General features: G+C 43.4%; 1 pseudogene; it reads left to right on the top strand.

The window, feature by feature from the left end:
* The first annotated feature begins 11,389 nt into the window (after positions 1-11,389).
* On the top strand, positions 11,390-17,052 carry LOC125518870 (uncharacterized; annotated as a pseudogene).
* The last annotated feature ends 2,215 nt before the right edge of the window (positions 17,053-19,267 follow it).

Here is a 19,267-nt window from a genome sequence, read left to right on the forward strand (position 1 = left end):
TTCGGCATAATTCTCCATCACCGATCGATTGCCTACGAGCTTTCCATATATTGTTCTTCGCTTATTTACTTTCCCGTTGCTATTACTGTCATCATTACAAAATACCAAAAACATTGCTTTTACTACCATTACCTTTTGCTACCGTTATCACTACTATCATATTACTTTGCTACTAAACACTTTGCTGCAGATATTAAGTTTCCAGGTGTGGTTGAATTGACAACTCAGCTGCTAATACTTGAGAATATTCTTTGGCTCCCCTTGTGTCGAATCAATAAATTTGGGTTGAATACTCTACCCTCGGAAATTGTTGCGATCCCCTATACTTGTGGGTTATCAGTACCTCACATGACACACGCCATGTCTGTAACGTGCTGGTTTCACACGGTAGTTCCTCTTGACACTACACAAACGTGCCTTTGTCAACACTCTTTTGTGCATCCAGGTGGTTTGTACCCGTGCCTCGAGAACTATGAGAAGCCGCAATTCCGTGCTTGTATACACTTCAATTCTGTGTCTCCTGTACGTGCATTTGCGTGTCTCAGGCGTCATGCTGGCTGTGACTCTACGTGCCTCTAGTGCCAGACGCCCGTCCGTGAGGGGGACGCATACGTATTGTTTGGGAGAAGCGTGTTTTTGTTTGGCTTATATTCACCGCCATTTGTTTGTGTTTGTATTGTTGTGTTTACACATTCGCACAAGAGAGGCACGTCTGGTAACGTACGAGGCAACATTTTTAGTTTCATGTCTTTATGTTCTTCGGGACCGTGCCTCTAGAAGCCCGGCATCCGTGTCTGTAGAGGCTTCACTTCCGTGGCTTCTTTTCCGCTATTCATGTACCTCACGTGACACACGCGATGTCTCTATGTGGTGGTGTCACACGATAGTTTCTCTTCAGACTACACAACCGTGCCTCTGCCACCACTCTTTTGTGCATCCAGGTGGTTTGTACCCGTGCCTCGAGAACGCCAATTCCAAAGCCGTACCTGTGCGCCAAAAGCTGCAATTCCATGCATGTATATGCTTCAGTTCTGTGCGTCCTGTACCTGCATTCGCTTGTCTCAGGAGACACGCTGGCCGTGACTCTACGTGCCTGTGGTGCCAGACGCCCGTCCATGAGGGGATGCGGTGGCTGTGACTCGTTGTGCCTGTGCTTCTACATGCCCGTGCCTCTGGACACCTTAAAACTGTGGCTCTTTCATTTCTCCCATTGATTCGCTGCTTGTATTTGATGTATCTCATGTGATACACGTCACGACTCTATGTGTCTACGGTGTTACATGGCTGTCCCTCTTGAGAGTTTGCAACCGTGCCTCTCGAACAGAGTGTTCTTTCCGATGCCTCTGCCACCTCTCTTTTTTGCATCCAGAGGATTTGTACCTGTGCCTCGAGAATGCCAATTCAAAAACCGTGCTTGTGCGTCGGAGAAGCTGCAATTCCATGTCTGTACGCAGAGGGTGTGTAGCCGTGGCTCGAGAACGTCAATTGCAATGCCGTATTCGTGCCTTGCCAAGCCGAAGCATGTGCCTATAGAGGCTAAGTTTCCGTGCCTACGTTGCCTACATTCACATGTTTCCGGCGAGCTGCTGCCTGTATCTCTACGTGCCTGCATACCCATGCCTGTGGAATAGACACGTATGTGCGTCGTGTGCCTGCATACCCGTGCCTGTGGGATAGACACGTATGTGCGTCTTGTGCCTGCATACCTGGGCCTCGCGTGAAACCAGCCTTGACTGTCGAGGGACAGATGTTGTGAATCTAGCTAGATGAGGCGCGGATGAGTTTTGGCCTTCGGATCTAAGGTGTACGGCTGGCTGTTCGTTTGCTTCATTGGATTCTTCCGTCGTTGGTATTTGTTCAAAGGAGGAATTGATGACCGATGTGCCGGCTGTTCAATGTGACTATTCAGTGTGTCAGTTTCTGTAAAATAAAGTTAGAGGCTCCTCAATTTCTCCACGGTATCAAATATTTCTAAATAGCCGTGACTTTACGAAGTGCATGGTTTTATGAGCTTCGAAAGCACAACCGTCTATTCGCTGTTCCTAGTTCACACGTTAATGCGCCTTGTAACTCAAACGTCCCTCGCCAAGGTTAAATACTGGCCGTGTTGTGAGGTCTTCACGTCGTATTGTAGCCAAAGAACATCAGGAAGTTCCCACCCTCCTCACCACTCCCCATCCTTGTCGCAGGGTCTCAGGAATCTCCATTGGCACCTTGCTGCTCACTGCCATGGACGACTTTTTGAACACCACCGAGTACCATCCTATAGTTGTCGATGGTAGCACGAAGCTCGACATGTGGTACACCAACGAGCCTGGCAAGGTGGAGGAGATCATTGCCTTGTACGAGTACTGGTTGCGCGAGGAGAAGCACAAGTTTATTGGTCCCGGCATGGAGTTCACGCGAAAGGATTGTTACAGGCGTAGAAAAGTCGCCGTCATGCAACTGGCTATGTGGAATCCTGTTTTGGTCTATCACTTCTGCAGGGCCAGGATGGAGTGCCCTGCCCTGAAGGATTTCCTTGAGAATAGAGGTATAACTATCTCTAGTGTGGGCGTCAGGAATATTATAGATGCTCTTTTTCAAGATTTCATCAGAATTCCAGAAGGGCACCACATCGACATCCAAGAGAAGTTTATTATCAAAGGCGGCGAAGAAAGGGACTCCATGGAGGACTTACCAGGAGCCATCATTGACGAATCTTATTCGAAGCTGGAGTCATCTTTTCCAGAACTTCTTCGTCACTAATGGGATTGGAAGCCACTTACTTTTGATCACCTGAAATATGGAGCTACTGTAAGTCAAGATTTCATTTTTGTTAGTTTCTGCCTTTGTTGCTAGAACAGTACTTATTTTTTGTATATTCATGTTTTCATTTGCTTTTCCTTTAGGAAGGGTATGTGAGCTATGAGCTATACCGCTGGTTTCTGTCGATGAGGGACATCATGCATCGTCGTTGTCTTCCTGATCTCAGATGGCGAGGACGTTTCTGAGGAGTATTCCAGGTGGAAGTGCTGGCAAGATGGATTGTGTGATGAATTGGTTATTTGATAGTTATTGTATGGGGTAATACTACATAGACTGATGAATTTGTAATTGTGGTGGTTTTATTTTGAACCGGATGGAGTTGAATAGATTGGAAATCTAAGTTTATTTTTGTTCCATTATGTTTTTCTTGATTGGGTGCCTTCAAGAATATTTTCCTCTAATATTTTTTGCTACGAGTTGGTATAAGATGAGATGTATTAAGGGGAGCACTTAGATGTGCACTTTCGTGATTCTAGGTAGCGCACAGTCGTCTGTTCAGGGAGGCATTGTTTTTGTTTTAGGCAAGGCACGCTCTGGTGTTATTAGTTTGCTAGCTGCTTCATTTCTTCTCTCAATATCGTTACACTGACAGGTAGGGGCTTTACTTTTGCTTTGTGTTTGTACTGTGTTTGGCACGGTTGTTTTTATATTGAATATACGGTTGTGGTTGTGTGTTTGAAATGTTTTTATGCAGACCTTGCGTGTGTTTAAGATTCTTCAAATTTTCTCACTGTGCTGTCTACTTCAATATATGTTGTCTGTTTCAATATATGTTTTGTGTTTTAGGGACGGTAATCCAGTGTGATAGTTGTTGTGGGACTATTGTGTTATCAACGGTTGCGTGTCTGTGTTTCAATTATTGTGGTGGTACTTTGATTTTGAAAGGCATGGCCGTGAAGGCATTGGATGCATTGTCGTATATTTGGTAGAGGCGTTATCCTTCCTTTGGGTATTAAATTCGGAGAGGCACTGCGTTATGTTAGTATGAATTACTGTCATGGTTGTATGTTCTGTAATATTTCTAGTTAGTCTGCTAGTGAAGTTACGTCTGTGTAGTTAGTGGAGGCATGTCCTATGTTATGTTGAGTCAGAGTTCTGTCTGTTGTTCACAAATGCTTTCTCTTACACGTTCGCTCGGAGAGGCACGTCTACGATGTTACTCAAAGGCACGGTTGTGCCTTTCTTTCAAAACGTTTTCTTTCACTTATTTGCTGAGAGAGACTCATCGTTGAAACTTGTGAGGTCACGGACCTTTTACAGTTGAAGTCACGGTCGTTCTTCTGTTTTGGTATTTTTTTTCAGTTTAGTCGTCTATCACAGAGGATGGTTCTTCTTTCATTAACTTGAGCCACAGCCGTGCTTCCATGACTCATTGGCTTGGAGAGGGACCGGTGTTAAGCTATCGAGAGGGGACGGTCCTGTGTTAACTGGTGGCGCACTTGTGTGTGTCAGCTTAGTTGTCTGTGGTAAGAGATGCACGTTCTACGTGGACAAGAGGCACGACAGTGCCTCTATGACCTGCATTACTGGAGGTGAGTCATTTAGCAACATTAGTGGAGGTGAGTCATTTAGCTCCTTCGTCAGATGCTTACGTATCGATAGTGTTTTTCCTCTGTGTTGCAGATGTTTCTTTTATTATGTCTACTCGAAGTGAGTGGTGTTATAGTGCAAGGAAGTGTTGTCTTGAATATCATGTTTATAACTTTTGGAAAAACTACATATGTGTTTAATGGGATCCATAGGAGATATCTTGGACCGACACAAAAATAGCTGAAACATTGTTGTGATTACAGGAGTCAATATGGCTGAAATAGTGTTCGCATGGCTCCAGCTAAATTAAGGCACATTTAAGCAGTAGTCATCTTCTTCCAACTCTTCTTCTTTCGCGCCAGATATTGTGTTTGTCGAGGATGATGCTTAGTGCCTCAAATACATGCCCTATGTTGTAGTGGGATGTTATCATTTTGTAAGTTAGTTGTTCTCTCATCGGTTTCACATGGATCTACAAACACATAACCGTGCAAACTGATGAAATTTATTGTAAAACATAATGTTCAGCTGGCTTGGATGAACGTATGTTGATTTGTTGTCAATGAGACTGAACTTACTTTGTTGATAAAAAATGAATTGTTATTCAAATTAATGAGCGGCATCAAATGCATGGTGTAAATAGCACTGTCATCCCTGAAAATTGAGAGCATTAATGTTAGTGATTAGAAGGTGAACAGTAGATATGGGATGTGTAGTGGAACAAAGAAATGCATGGTTTAAATGAGGTATAGCTATAGATAAAAGAAACTCACTCTTTGTCTGAGTTACATACACTCTGCACAGGTTTGACATGAAAGGAGGCCATGGTGCGAGGATGGTTGTTGTAAGCAAAATGGTAACCTCTCTTGAAGTTTTTGATGACAATGCCCGAGTGCTCCTTTATACCGTCGCAATTGATATAAGGACAAAGAATTTTGAAGCGACTTATTGAAAGATTCACGATGATGAGGTAGATAAAATGTGGTTCCTTTCTCATAGGTATTAAGGCCTAAAATAATTAACAGGGAATAATATCATTGTAACAAGAAAAACTAGTAGAATCGAAGACGAACACTGGGCAGATAGAGTGAGTAGGGTGAACTCATGATGCTACATTTGTTGGGCAGTCTGTACCCAATAGTTTTTTCCATAATGTGTTCCTTGAGTAGTTCAATGCTTGCTCCTAGAACTTGAAATTTATCCTGCAGAAAATTGAAGCTGTGTCACTCAGTGTGGTAGTAGTAGTAAATGTGGCTTGTTATTATTATTTATGAGATGCAAGAACTTACAGAAGCGTCCATGTACATTATATGCTTGTGCACAAGTGTTAGTTGTCCATACAATTGTTCTTTCATCAGTAACGTTGAGTAGGCGTCGACCATGAATGAGTTGATATATCCGTATACCTTCATTGACAAACTTAAAGTTCGATGATCGGCCCAACGTCGATCGACGGAGAATATCCTCTTGCTATCAAAAAAAACAAATGAATTTTAAATCATAAGATTTTCTTTTTTAACATAAGAGGAAATGATTTGTATTCAATTAAAATAGTAGAAGAATCGAGCCGAAACACTTGAATATGATAGCTCCAGGCAGAATACATTGCATTAGTAAATGAAGGGACCAAAACTTTACTGTAACAGGAACAACGAATTCATTACCTATCATTTTGCTTGATACCTGGCGTACTGTCGATGATTGTTTCATACACTTCTTTCTCCTCCATTGTAGAGTCTCTTATTTCCAAAAGTTGGCAGTGATCTTGATGGTCATTCCCTTGGTCAGTGAATCTATCATGTTCTAGCTAAGAATGATGTTGATGAGGCTGGAAGACATGACCACCGGAGTTCAATTGACCATTACTAAGTTGCAGACGACCCTCATTATAATTGTTGTTTCTTTGGAACATTAGGCGTTGTGGTTGGTGCTGCATGCGCAGTTCTAATGTTCTGACAGTTGGATCACCGGTTGAGCTTGAAGGAATATCTGTTGGAAAATGCTAGAGAGGATGGCCGGAATACTGCATGCTGTTGAACTGTTGTTGCAAGGCACTGTAACTTGGCCCATTAGACTCGCCTCTGTGTGGTTGCTGATTGTTCTGCTCTTGAGGTTGGCATTGTTGGCACCGTGTAGTGCTGTTATTCTGAGCATCATTGTGTTGGGGGTAGTGGGCATCACGGACAGTGGTTTGTTGCTGGTACTTCTTGTGACTTTGGTTGTTCATCGCATATGGTGAGCGCTGGCTGTTATTTGAACCGCCGTTATTCTGAGCACCAGGATGTCGGTAGAAGTGGTTTTTGACACTAGGAGCTGGTTGGTTGTAGTGTTGGGACAAGGGAGTTGCTGGCAAACTTTGGGACAAGACAGTTTGAGTTAAACCTGTAGAGTATGACGTATCAAAGGCCTGTGTGAGGTGGCTACCACCTGACATTGATCTTGATCTGCTGGGTATAGGTGGCTCTGGATAGTTAGAAAGGGAAGATCTAGCTGACGAGCTTGAATTCTTGGCCAAGTGTGAGACAGTATCAGGTTGGCATTGTTGTGATGCTACTTGGTTATGAAAGGGTTGTTTCTTTTTTTGTTCAATGACTCTGTCAAGTTGTTCATAGATAGATGGGTCAGACCATATTTGATCATCATCAATGAATCCACAATCAAGGAGGCCTCTGCGGTTGTCAGCACCTAGAGACTGGTTGTTTGCAGTTTCTGTTGAATTATGTGGAGGCTCTAGTATCCTAACTCTTTTCTTAGGAGGCGCTGTACTCTTGTTACCTGGATCTTCTGACTGCTGTAAGGACCTCTTGTGAGCTGCCATTTGTAGTTCTGGTTCTGGCAGATGTGCGCTTGTGGTAATAGTGATGCTGTCTGTGGGATCAATAGGTGGTTGCTTCGTACATTGTTCATGTTCTTCTGCAATGTTATTGTCTTCTGCATCGACAAATGCTGCAGCAACTAGTGGAGCATCACTAGTGGATGGAATTGTTTTTCCCGTGTCCAGTACTGAGCCAGAACCGCTGGCAGAATCACCGGGGACTTCTACTATAGGAGCAAGGGAGGAAGTAGCTCTTGTGCGTTCTATTTCAGCAATGTTCTTCTCGTCACTCAAAGTTGAAACAAGATGGAACTTATCTTCTGACAGCGAAGAAGAACGTTGTACAATGACATTGTTTGATTTTTGTGCAGGTTGGGATACAGTGAGGCTCTTTGTGTTGGTTGAAGAGTTGTTGTGAGCGCTGTCAGAACCGCTAGACCGTGCAGTAGTTGGTGATGTTTTCCCAATGTGATAAACATGTGCTCCAAGTGTATCTATTGAGATTGGATCAGTCAGTAATTGTTTGTCAACCGCAGAGAGCGAGGCTGATGTTTCTGTTGCAGTAGGTTTTGCTGTTTCCTCCAAGATTTTTTCCAGTGGGCTTGTCAGAGAGTTGTGGTATGCAGATCCTCCAGCAGAATTTTGGGTTTCAATCGGTACAGAACACTCAGACGAATTTTCACCTGTCATTATAATTGCCCCGCTCTCTAGCATCTTAGATGTTGACACGAAGGGCTCATGAACCGGCAAGCCATCAAGGTAGTTGTGCAGATGGTTATGCACTTTGTCCAGATGACTCTTGGCTTGTTCATTAATGTCCTCTTTGTTGTGATCGATCCTGTTCACCTCTAGTAGCAACTTAATCTAGGTTGATGATTTTAGGCGTGAAGATAGATGAATTTGGGACTGCTCTTTGTTGTACGGATTTTGGGATTCTGGGTCAAGGGTATCGCAGCAACCCTTTAAATTTTCCAGGGAGTATGATGTGGCGTGAAGGACACTGGTCGAGCCACTGCTGGAAGAACTTTGACTGCTTGTCGTGCTAGAACTTGGAAGCGTAGAATATGTTGAAGGGAGTGATGAAAAAGTTTCTTTTTCATTTGAGTTGTCATATTGCAAGTTACAATAAATGCCCCGGTCTCTAGTCTTGGTTTCTTTTGCATTAAGATCCCTACCAAGTGAAAGGAGATTCTCCAATTTCTGCTCGAGAACTGGTTGAAACCGCGAGAAAAGTTATGTGTACATTTCATTGATAACTTTGGCAATTTTCACCTTGGCCTGGAATTGAAACAAAAACCATCAGAAAATATTAATACCGAGAATGAAAATAAGTTATTAATACCGAAAATGAAAAATATCTTTTCACACAAAAGCACAGCTAACGTACTATAGGAAGCACTTGTAGTTTTAACAAAAAGGCACAGGTAACGTACTATAGGAAGCACTGCTGGTTTTGACGCAAAAGCACAACTAACGTACTATAGGGAGCACTTCTATATTTAACACAAAGGCACAGCTAACGTACTATAGGAAACACTGCTAGTTTTAACACAAAGGCACAGCTAACGTATTATAGGAAGCACTTCTAGTTTTAACACAAAAGCACAGCTAACGTACTATAGGAGGCACTTGTATATTTAACACAAAGGCACAGTTAACGTACTATAGGAAGCACTTTTATATTTAACACAAAAGCACAGCTAACGTACTATACGAAGCACTTCTATGTTTAACACGAAGGCACAGCTAACGTCCTGTAGGAAGCACTTCTGGTTTTAACACAAAAGCACAGATAACGTCCTATAGGAAGCACTTCTAGTTTTAACACAAAAGCACAACTAACGTACTATAGGAAGCACTTCTGGTTTTAACACAAAAGTACAGCTAACGTCCTATTGGAAGCACTTCTGGTTTTAACACAAAAGCACAGCTAAGGTACTATAGGAAACTGTCTGGATGACCATGAAAGGACAGCTAACGTCCTATATGAAGCACTTCTAGTTTTAACACAAAAGCGTAGCTAACGTTCTATAGGAAACTGTCTGGATGAACACAATAGGACATGTATCTGTTTCGTAATAACTTAGGGAACATCATTTCAAACATAAAATTAGGTGCAGAAGCTGGAAATCACTTACGGAACAAAGTTTTTCTTGAGGCACAAATTCTTCTATGTAGGCTTGTAGTCTGGGACTCATTTGGAAAAATGGCGCCTGAAAGCCAGGCGGTGGTTGGAAAGGCGTGCGCCTAATGTCTTTCAGCTGCCATGTCGAAGGAAACAATTACAGTCAAGTCAAATTAATACATGGCAGCTAAGTCATTATGTTGAGTCGAAAACTTCGCCAAAGGAAAATGATGAAAAGTTGACTCACCGTGTGTTTCCCAAAAATTCCGTCCTCTGTTGATAGGCTGTCTATGTTAGCATAATTCTTAATGGCCTCTATGTCCCACATGACAAATCTTGTAGGAGTGTCAGGTTCCAGGTCCATAATCTTTGTATCCAGGTACTCAAAATACGTTATCTGCAAGTGGGGAAGAGGTAAAAATTAATCATGTTCTTGTAGCTGCTTGTGGGTATAAAGAAATGTACAAGTTAGTGAACGAACCACTGGAATCAGGAGGCAGCCACACAGGGCGCCTGCGAATCCTTTCTCCTTGAAGGGCTGGAGTGATGCCACCAGTTTCTCTGTGACAACATTGGACCAATCATATGATGATATGTTACTTGTTGGTCCTTCTAGAGCAGCTAAGTAGTCGGGGCTAACGCAATCATATGTCGTTGGGCATAGAAATACCGTTGTTGCAAACATCACGAAAACCCGTTGAAACACTTCTCCTGTCAGCTTTGGGGTTATGAGATCAGTTAACTCTCTGATGTTTGGAGCGTGCCCAGCACACCGAGTTTCAGACTTAACCTGACATCTGAAAGCTTCTGAGCATTTTCTAGGGATAATCTGCCCGCACAGTGGAATTCCTAAGATCCGGTGCACGGTGTACGAGTTGATAAGGAATATCTATCCACTAGGCAGTATGAAATACCTCAAAGGGCAATCAAAATAGCAGACAAGCTAGCGAACGAAACACCTTGGAAGCTCACGACAGCACAGATCTAGAAGGTATCCAAAACCAATATCTCTGACAAGCTGCTTTTGTGGTTTTGTTAGCTTTTCACAGACAGTAATGAATTTCTGGAAACTAAGTTTTGTGCTGAACTCTTCTTCATATTCACCCATTGTAACAGCTCTGTGGACAAAGATAAGAAATGACCTTTAGCGAATGTATTGTTGAACCACATGCTTTTCTGGCAGAAGCTTACATATAAACGCCGAGTCAGCAAAACAGAGACAAATATTTAAGCCGTGATTAAAAATGAAGCTAGAATGAGAGGTATTGATTTACAAAGAAATTTCAACGACACACGCGAGATGCATGATAAAAAACACCTACTTCAAGGCAGCAAGCTGCTTCTTTGTCCTGTACTCCTCAACAAGTTTTTGTGCACTGCACGTTTTAACTCGATCCTTAGTCTCTCTGTCTCTAGTTGGTCATGAACAATGAAATCTTGGGTGACAATCTCCGTGCCATCGATAGACTGAGACTGAGTCTCCGACAGCTGTGGGGTGGAGTCCATCTCATCGAACTCTACATAAGAGGCCATGAGACGTCATCGTTACCAGGTCAGTTATGTAAGACAGTTGTTAGCAGTCCATGTGAGACCATCATCAATAGTTTGGTTAGCTAAGACGGATTCTAAATCTGAGTTAGTAACTGCTTTGCAAAAACGAACGTAAGTCATTTGGATCTCTGCTATAGATTGTGGATCTATACAATCATTTGACTTGTGTCCTCATGTTAGGGATCAGGATAGTGAATTTTGACTGCAGTTTCATTGAGCTCTGCAAATAATATAATCTGTGGTCACGAGAGTGCTTAAGTTTTGCATGGCTGGAGATATAGCTCAATTTAGCAAAACCACGGTGCAAGCATGCAGTTGGCATGATTAAAGTGAGGTCAGTTGAGTCCTAATTTTAAATCCATAACCCGTCTGCTGTTAAGACGGTGCAACAGTTTGAGCACGGACCAGCTGAAGATAATTGGATCCGGAACCAATATTCAAATCATGTCCCACCTGCTGTGTTGCGCACATGCGGTGTGTACGCAGCCCGCGGAATTGCTAGCACCGGTAATTTTTTTGTTCAAACGTTGAATCGGTGGCATAATCATGGTGAGGATGCAATGGATTACCTGAACAGGAGATCCACGGCGAGTGAGATGAAGGAGACCGATAATTTTTCAGTGACGAGCGAACTCCGTGGAGGGATCAGGATTGGCCTTCCTTTGGAGAGCCAGAATATGCCTCGCCTGTCGCCACCGATGCTAGATGGAGAGAGATCTGGAACTCATCTGTGGACGACCCCACAAGTTAGTCAAATACTTGGAGGAACCATTTGAGAGCACACATGTCAGTATGAATTTGAAGTCCACCTACCACATTTTCTCACCTCAGATGGAGGTACTCCTCGTAGGAGTCATATAAGGCCGACCCCACAAGTTAGTGAGAGACTTAGAGGAATTAGTAACTGAGAGCCCACTTGTCAGTCTTGTTGACGGTCAAGTGAAGTCGACCTACCACATCTCGTCCCGCCCAAGAAACATGCCCATCTCTCATGCGTCGCAAAACTCACCCCACCTATCAGGTTATTCTTCTCCTGCACGCAAAAAATTGAAGTAGCCTCTTTCTTTCTCTCTCTCTCTCTCTCTCTCTCCCTCTCTCTTTTCTCTCTCTCCTAGATTCAAAATCATTGAAGGAGATTGCTAACAAACTGCAGGGAAGCAGATCCCCCCACAATTTAGAAAGGTGTGAGTTCTGAACAATCAGCGCATAAGATTCGGCAATCAAAGGTTAGTAAAAAATTTATGAACGCACCTTTTGCGTGTCGATTCCTGATACACGAGATTCAATTCGTTGATGAATTTGTTGTGGTCAGGATTCATAGAATAAACCTATTTAGTTTTATATTGTAGCTCCGATTTGAGTTTGTTTTTTGTTTTGTGTACTCTCGTCCTTGTAATACGAGCTTGTTATTTTGTTAGGTTTCATGGTTATCTTTGTGTTAAGTGTTCCACAAGCAAATTAGCATTAGAGGATCTCACTTTGGTTGAGGTTGTAGTTTAATTAAAAATTAATTTATGTATATATTTATATATGTCAATTATATAGAACTAAAAACATATCTCTGTTGCGTTGTAAGTGTAAAAGGTTAGTAAGGAAGATTGAGATCGACTTCGAAAGGTTTCAACACTGATACTGCAGGTTTATAACCTTTATATTTATTACGTCTCTTTTCTGGGCAGATGTTGAGGAGTGCGTCATCTGGTCAGGACAACAGGGATGGTCGGTCTTTAAACGACATCGGCAAGGATTATGGGAGGTAGGTAATAGTAAGGCAGTTGAACATTAGTGTTTGGTCTTTTATTTCTGGGACGTTTGCTGTCAACGTGCCACCACTGAGAACACCAAATAGTAGATCATTAACAAAAACAAAAATGATTTATATATCCTGGATGAATGCTGTAATATTTGTTTATCCTGTGCATCTACTCTGCAGTTGAGTATCGAGAGGTGGAAGAAAAAATTACTAAAAAACGAGAAGAAGATCAAGGATGCAGATGTTGTCAAACACGCACATGCCATGCGGGCTGGAATAATTGGAGTCAAGAGTGAGATACAAGATCTTGGCAAACGTCCCAACTAGGAGCATGGTGTGCAACAGACACCTGCGAAGAGGAGCATTCTAAGCAGCGGGGACTCCACTAAGCAGATTATGCAGGTAACGACGAAAACTTCAAACGCTGGTTTTGAACGTATGTGGAAGTTTTACTCGCATGTGCCTCTAATTATTTTTTGGTTTCAAGAAATAGATGCCCACAAAGGCGCAGAGCGGGCGTTGTGACGGCCCAGCGTTTGTAGGCGGTCATAATGAAGAGGTACCGGGTAACAGAATTTCCTTTGATGCAAGCACAAGGATCATTGGCAACAAAAGCATTGGTGTTCAAGGATTCGGTACGGTTTGCACAAGCATGAAGAGCCCAACGAAAAAATCAAACATAGGAGCAATAAACTCTACCATACAGCAGCACCAGAAAGCAATACAGGTGACAGAAAATACGAACGTGAAACAACATTTAAAGCAAAATTATATTTTTTTGTGAGAAATTTTTTCTTTCTTTTCGTCTGGTATATTTAAATTGTAGTATCTTGCACACGCAGGTGTACAAGCAAGGAAGCAAGTATCGCGGTAGTCCATGGATCGATGAAAACATAAGGCAAGGTCCTTTGAAAGGATCACCTATGGCGTTCAATGTGAGGGGTCCTTCCAAAGGATCTCCGATGGCATTCAGAATCGTCAGTGAAATCACCAATGCACGAAGGTTGTCGCCAAGATTTGCTGGACAAGAGAGGCATGGGAAAACAAAGGTGACGTCGGAACTATGCTTTTTCAATTCAACACACAAACAGTTTTATGGAAGAATAGGGTAAAGTGCAAAACAGGAGTACGGCTGTCCGTCTGGTATGGCTGTACGTGCAGTTGTTCTTTTGTATAGGATGTTGTTGTGCCTCTCCGGTTGTATGGTGTAAACAGAAGCACATCTGTGCCTCTTTGTCCAGATGTGTGTGTAGCATGGTCACATTCGTGATGCTGGGTATAATGTGAATAGTGCCTCTAGTGTACCGCTTATACTCGGTGAAGAGGCACGGGTCTGGTTTTGGTATACCAGATGAGCCCTGATGAGTCATATGAATCTTTTGTTTAGAAATTAAAAGAATGCATATGCTGCTCTAGACATCTAATTCTGTTTCGTGCCATGTGTTCAGGATTTGGCGGAGGGGATAACATATGAGGCAAAGAAATATCATAGTTCTTCATCCATTTCGAAGGAAACAGAACGTTCACAACAGCAAGTATCGTACAACGCCAGCACGGATTTCATGGTAGAAGCAGCACAGTCCCTTGGTTACACGAGTGCCGGAGAAACAGGGAGCAGCATTGCACAATGCAAAAGTGGAGAGGCAGACTCATTTATGGATTTGACTGTGCCATGCAGAAACAACGCTGCTGCGTGTGACAAACAATAAAGTAGCAGCAGCTCCGCTGTAACTAGACCTATCGCTGGTGATGAAACTGATGTCGTCAGAAGTGAATGCGATCAGACGAACGAAGACACGGTAGACAGAATCATCATGGCGCCACCGACCATTGTAGAGAAAGAAATGGATGACATGTTTAAATAAGGCATATACCCAACAATTCAGGAGGTCACTGAAGCGCTCGAACCAGAGGGTGGTATGGTATTCGGATCATTGGATGAGTGCTTTTTCTTTTTCTGCAGATATGCTAGAAAGGTTGGCTTTGCTGCCAAGCGATCAACGAGCAGAAGATCAACATATGATCAGCAGCTTGACAAGCAGGTGTTTTAGTGCACCAAGGAAGGGCAGAATAAAACAACTAAGAGACATGTTAAGGAGAGAAGGAGCAACTGCTTGATCCGGACAAGCTGCCTAGTCCAAATAACAGCCAAGAGGGATACAGATAGGAGGAAATGGTATCTAAAGAACGTGCGTCTAGAGCACAACCACCAGCTTCACCCATCTGATTGGATGCTGAAGTTCATGAGATTCTATAAGAAGATGACACGTTAGGAGAAATTCTTTATACAGGTGTTGCATAAGGCGAGGTCAGAACCAAGGAAGGTTATGCAGATTTTTACTGCCATGGGGAAACCGAGGTGAGCAATTATGTTCGACACGATTGACATAAGCAACATTGCATGCCGGGACAGGGCTGGAGAGCGCAGCACTGATACCGCAGACACCATGAAACTATTTGCCGATATGCAGAGGCAGAGGCCGGGATTCCACCATGTGGAAGAGACAGAGAACAATATAGTGCGCAGCCTGTTCTGGACAGACTCCTTGTGTAAGATGAATTATGAGCTATATGGAGATTTCGTGTCTTTTAGCATGACATTCTCTACGAATATATATGGCTTGCCATTTGCACCAATTATAGGTGTCGACAACCATGGGTCGACCGTCCTGTTTGGAGTAGGTCTTTTGAAGGATGAGAAAATAGGGTCATTCAAGTGGCTCTTAAGCATGTTTGTCGAGGCAATGGGAGGTAAAGAGCTGAAATACATAATAATAGACCAGGACCAGGCGATGAAGACTGCAATAAAGGAAGCTCTTCCGAGAACGAGGCACAGGTTCTGTTGGTGGCATATTAGGAAGAACCTGAAGGAAAATAATGCAGCAGTGTTTGCGCAGCACCCAGGGATGTCTGATGATTTATTTCGAATCGTTAAAAACTCACTAGATCAAGACGAGTTTGAGCATGCCTGGAAAGCAGCAATTTCTGTGCACAAGGCGGAAGGCAACGAACACCTGAACACGCTACGGTAACTCTGAAATTTCTGGGTGCCGGACTACTTCAAGGACTGCTTCTATCCTTTCTCGTCAAGAACCACTCGCAGTGACAGCACGAATTCAATGTGGAAGAATTACATCGACCACAGGGACATAATAAAAAGGTTTGTCGGTGGTTATCACATGATTCCGCAAAATTGCCTCGCCACGCTCGATAAGAAAAGACACCGAACAGAAGAGAAGGCACCATCACTAGAGACAGGTTTTCCGATTGAAAGACAAGCAAGTCAAGTATACATGAATGAAATTTTCAGGAAATTCTAGCTGGAGCTACGGAGCCGGACTTACTTCAAGTGCTCTGACCTGGCAAAGGGGAGGCAGTATTTTTTTAAAAAGATTACTAAGCCCGGAGAAAAAGTGTGGAAACCATATCCGGGCGAGGAATTTGACAGGTCTGAGTTCAGGGTAGATGTGGATGAACAAAAAGAAATATACAGTTGCAGCTGCAAGAAAATGAGTAGGGATGGCATTCAGTGCTGCCATGTGCTTAAGGTGATGGACCAAACATGCATGATCGATCAACTTCCAAAATCCTTTGTCATCCCCAGATGGACCAGGAATCTATCAGAGAGTCTGAAAGTTCTGTCTACAAGTCAAGGTAATAGCATGACCATACAAGACGATGAAACTATGAGATTCAGCCTCGCTTACGCTAAGTTGTCAAATATCTGTTCAAATGCTTGTAGAAAAGAGAAGGCGTACTGTGTGCTCCGTGAGTGTACGGTAGATATGAAAATAGAAGTCATGGCGGCACTTGCCGAGGAACTAGACACATGCATTCTTGTCGAACTCTCAAGAACCCTCCCATGAGTGGCTCAAAGGGCACGAAAAAAGGAGATCGAATCAAAGCTAGTTCTGAGAAGAAAGGAAAAGGCAACAAAGCCGCATCCAAGTGTGTCCATTGTAGAGTAAAGGGTCACAGGAAAACAAACTACCCGGATAACCCAAAAGTCCAAGAGAGGATGAGGATTGAAGAGGAGAAGAGGAAATCGCAGTAGGAGAAGAGGGCAAGGTCAATGAAATGGCCGACAACATCGACAACAACAACGAGGACATCAAACGGCTCAGGACAATGCACTGCAAGCCCAGGAGGAAGACGTCAAACGTCAGCAACTCCAACGACCCCACTAACAGCAGGGAGCATTTACCAAAGTCTTGCATCTACGCGAGAATCGAACATCACACAAGCCAGGCACACTGAATGCGTCGAGGGAAGCCCGGGACAAGGCATGGAATCTGCGCGGTCCATTTCCAGAAAGGAAAGGTCTGAGTGGACACTTTTTGGTACCGGAGAACAATATGAATAGAAAAATTAAAAGGTAATAATGCAGCTTAAATAGGACGTAAGCAAAAAACAGTGATGACCGCAATCTTTCGCTTTGTTTTTATGTACGAATATTAATTTTACAGGTAAATAGGTTGAATAGCTACGCATAAGGGTGGGGTTGCACAAGGGTCAAGAGGGAAGAATGGATCGCTGAACATTCAAAAACAAGGCCGCACGTGGAGCGATGAAATAGCAAGCGATCGGTGGGGAGGCGGGCGGGTGTCGATTGTTTATCTTCTTTTGTTGTGGTTATAAGAACGGCTTGTATGCTAATTTGCTGCAGTTATAGAAACCAATGAAATTTAAATAAGAACGCCTTTTTCTTCTTTATGTATTTTTTACTCGACGGAGAAAAATATCAGAAGTACATGTTTCCTTGTTATTTTCCGCAGCCGCGTTGGTTTTTGAACGTGGATGTTGTAAGCATACAAGCATGCTTCTCTGCTGCATGACGGAGAGATAAAAATAACCTAAGGGCATAGGCAGCCACGGCCATGCCACCGGTGAGTGTTCAACCGTGACTCTCACGGTTGCATGGTCACGCCCGCCGTTATGGAATGGAAAAAAATTTAAGCACCGAATCTGGGTCGTGTTTCTGGGGCTGCATAACCGTGGCTTTCATGGTAACGGTGCCTCGCCTGTTCTCATGCATGTTCTTCTGTTATGAATGCATGTCTGTAAGTAATTCAAATAACCGTGCTTGTGATGCGTGTCCTACCGTGCCTCGTGTGCCTTCATGCTGTGCTTCTGTCATGCAAAGATTTCAAACAGAACGGGTCATGGTTGTGTTTGTTTTTCTGCTTCACAAATGGATATAGTGCCTGGCAGTAGGTTCACGGTGTTTGCTGTGAGAGAATCACGTCTTTACATGCTACTAAAGCACGTGGAATCATGGTCGTGCCTGTGCGGCATGTAGAACAGTGCGTTACAATGCCGAAGGCAGGACCGTGTGTCTCGTTCTTGAAAAGTCATGCTTCTCGCATCACTTCACTCACTTGGTTTTGTCCGCGTTTTAGTAGAATCACTGTTAGCTGAAGTATTTTACAATACAGGGGCGGTCGTGCCTCTTGTACCTGTAAGACTGTGTGTTTGTTATCACTGCACGACACTTCCTCTGTGTATGTTCGTGACCCTGTAGTGAATGTTTGGGTGGAAACATGTTGCACAGCCTAGAACATAGCGTCCTGTAGAACCACGACATTGCTATTTCTGCAAATCGAGACGTGCTTGTGCTTTTTTTAAAGCGTTCTCGTGCTTCACTGTGAAACAATGAAATGCAGAAAGCCACGAACGTCCACGCCTTTTATATCGAAATAATATACGTAACATCAAGAAAGATGTGTGACGCAACTCAATACGGAGCTGTGTCCGTAGGGAGTTATTGTCCGTGCTTTTATATACAAGGAAATGAGATTTTAGAAACAGCGTCCCTCACATAGACCATTGCGTGCCTCTGTGGGCTAAACGCCCGTGCGTCTCCATCTGATAGAGTCACAGGCTAGCGTGACTCTATGTAATACCACCGACCATGCCTTTGAGCGCTTCATGCCTGTGCCTGTGACCCGAAACACTTAAACAAAGAAAGTCAGGAATGTCCACACCTTCATGTGTGCACAAGACATGACTCTAGTTGGTACAAAGAACCTTGGCTGCAGATACTTCACGCCTGTGCTTTTAAAAACATCGCCTCTCGAATTGGTCATTACGTTAATGTTCACATCTGTACCCATAAACTTGACCCAGGAAACCAAAACAGGTTTGTTATCAAAGTTACTGACTACGAGGTGACACAAGAGAAAATAAGAAACTTTTAGTCCACTGCTTAATTGCTTCAGATACAGCGATCAGGGTCGCTGGGCGCGAAGTTCCTTGATCTCTTTTGGCATAACGTATGTCTCAAGCGTGAGCTTGTCGTACTCAAGTTTGAGCTTTTCCTTCGTCTTCTCATCCAGAAGATCGTACAACCTCGTGGATATCTCCACGATCTTCAAGAGGTGAGCTTCCGTAGCCTCCCACTGGTTCTTCACCTGGACAAAAGAGAAGGTGTCAGATTGATGGCAGGACGCACTATCATCAACTTAGGATGAAGTTCACCACAATGATCCATGTTTCACAACTAATCCGGGTAGCCGAAAAAAGAAAAAACAAATGAAACGGAAGCAGAGTAAACTTATAGACGAGGAAGCTTGGCCAGCCGAGATCTCCTCCTGCGTCAGGACACGGCTCTCTGGAGTAGTGTCATCCTACACAGCCATGGCGAAGAGTGTCAGGGTAGAGAACAGTAAGAGGAGTGGATGGCCTG

Source organism: Triticum urartu, chromosome 7A (assembly GCF_056163025.1).
Source record: "Triticum urartu cultivar PI428250 chromosome 7A, HENAU_Tu73, whole genome shotgun sequence".
NCBI classification, from domain to species: Eukaryota; Viridiplantae; Streptophyta; class Magnoliopsida; order Poales; family Poaceae; genus Triticum; species Triticum urartu.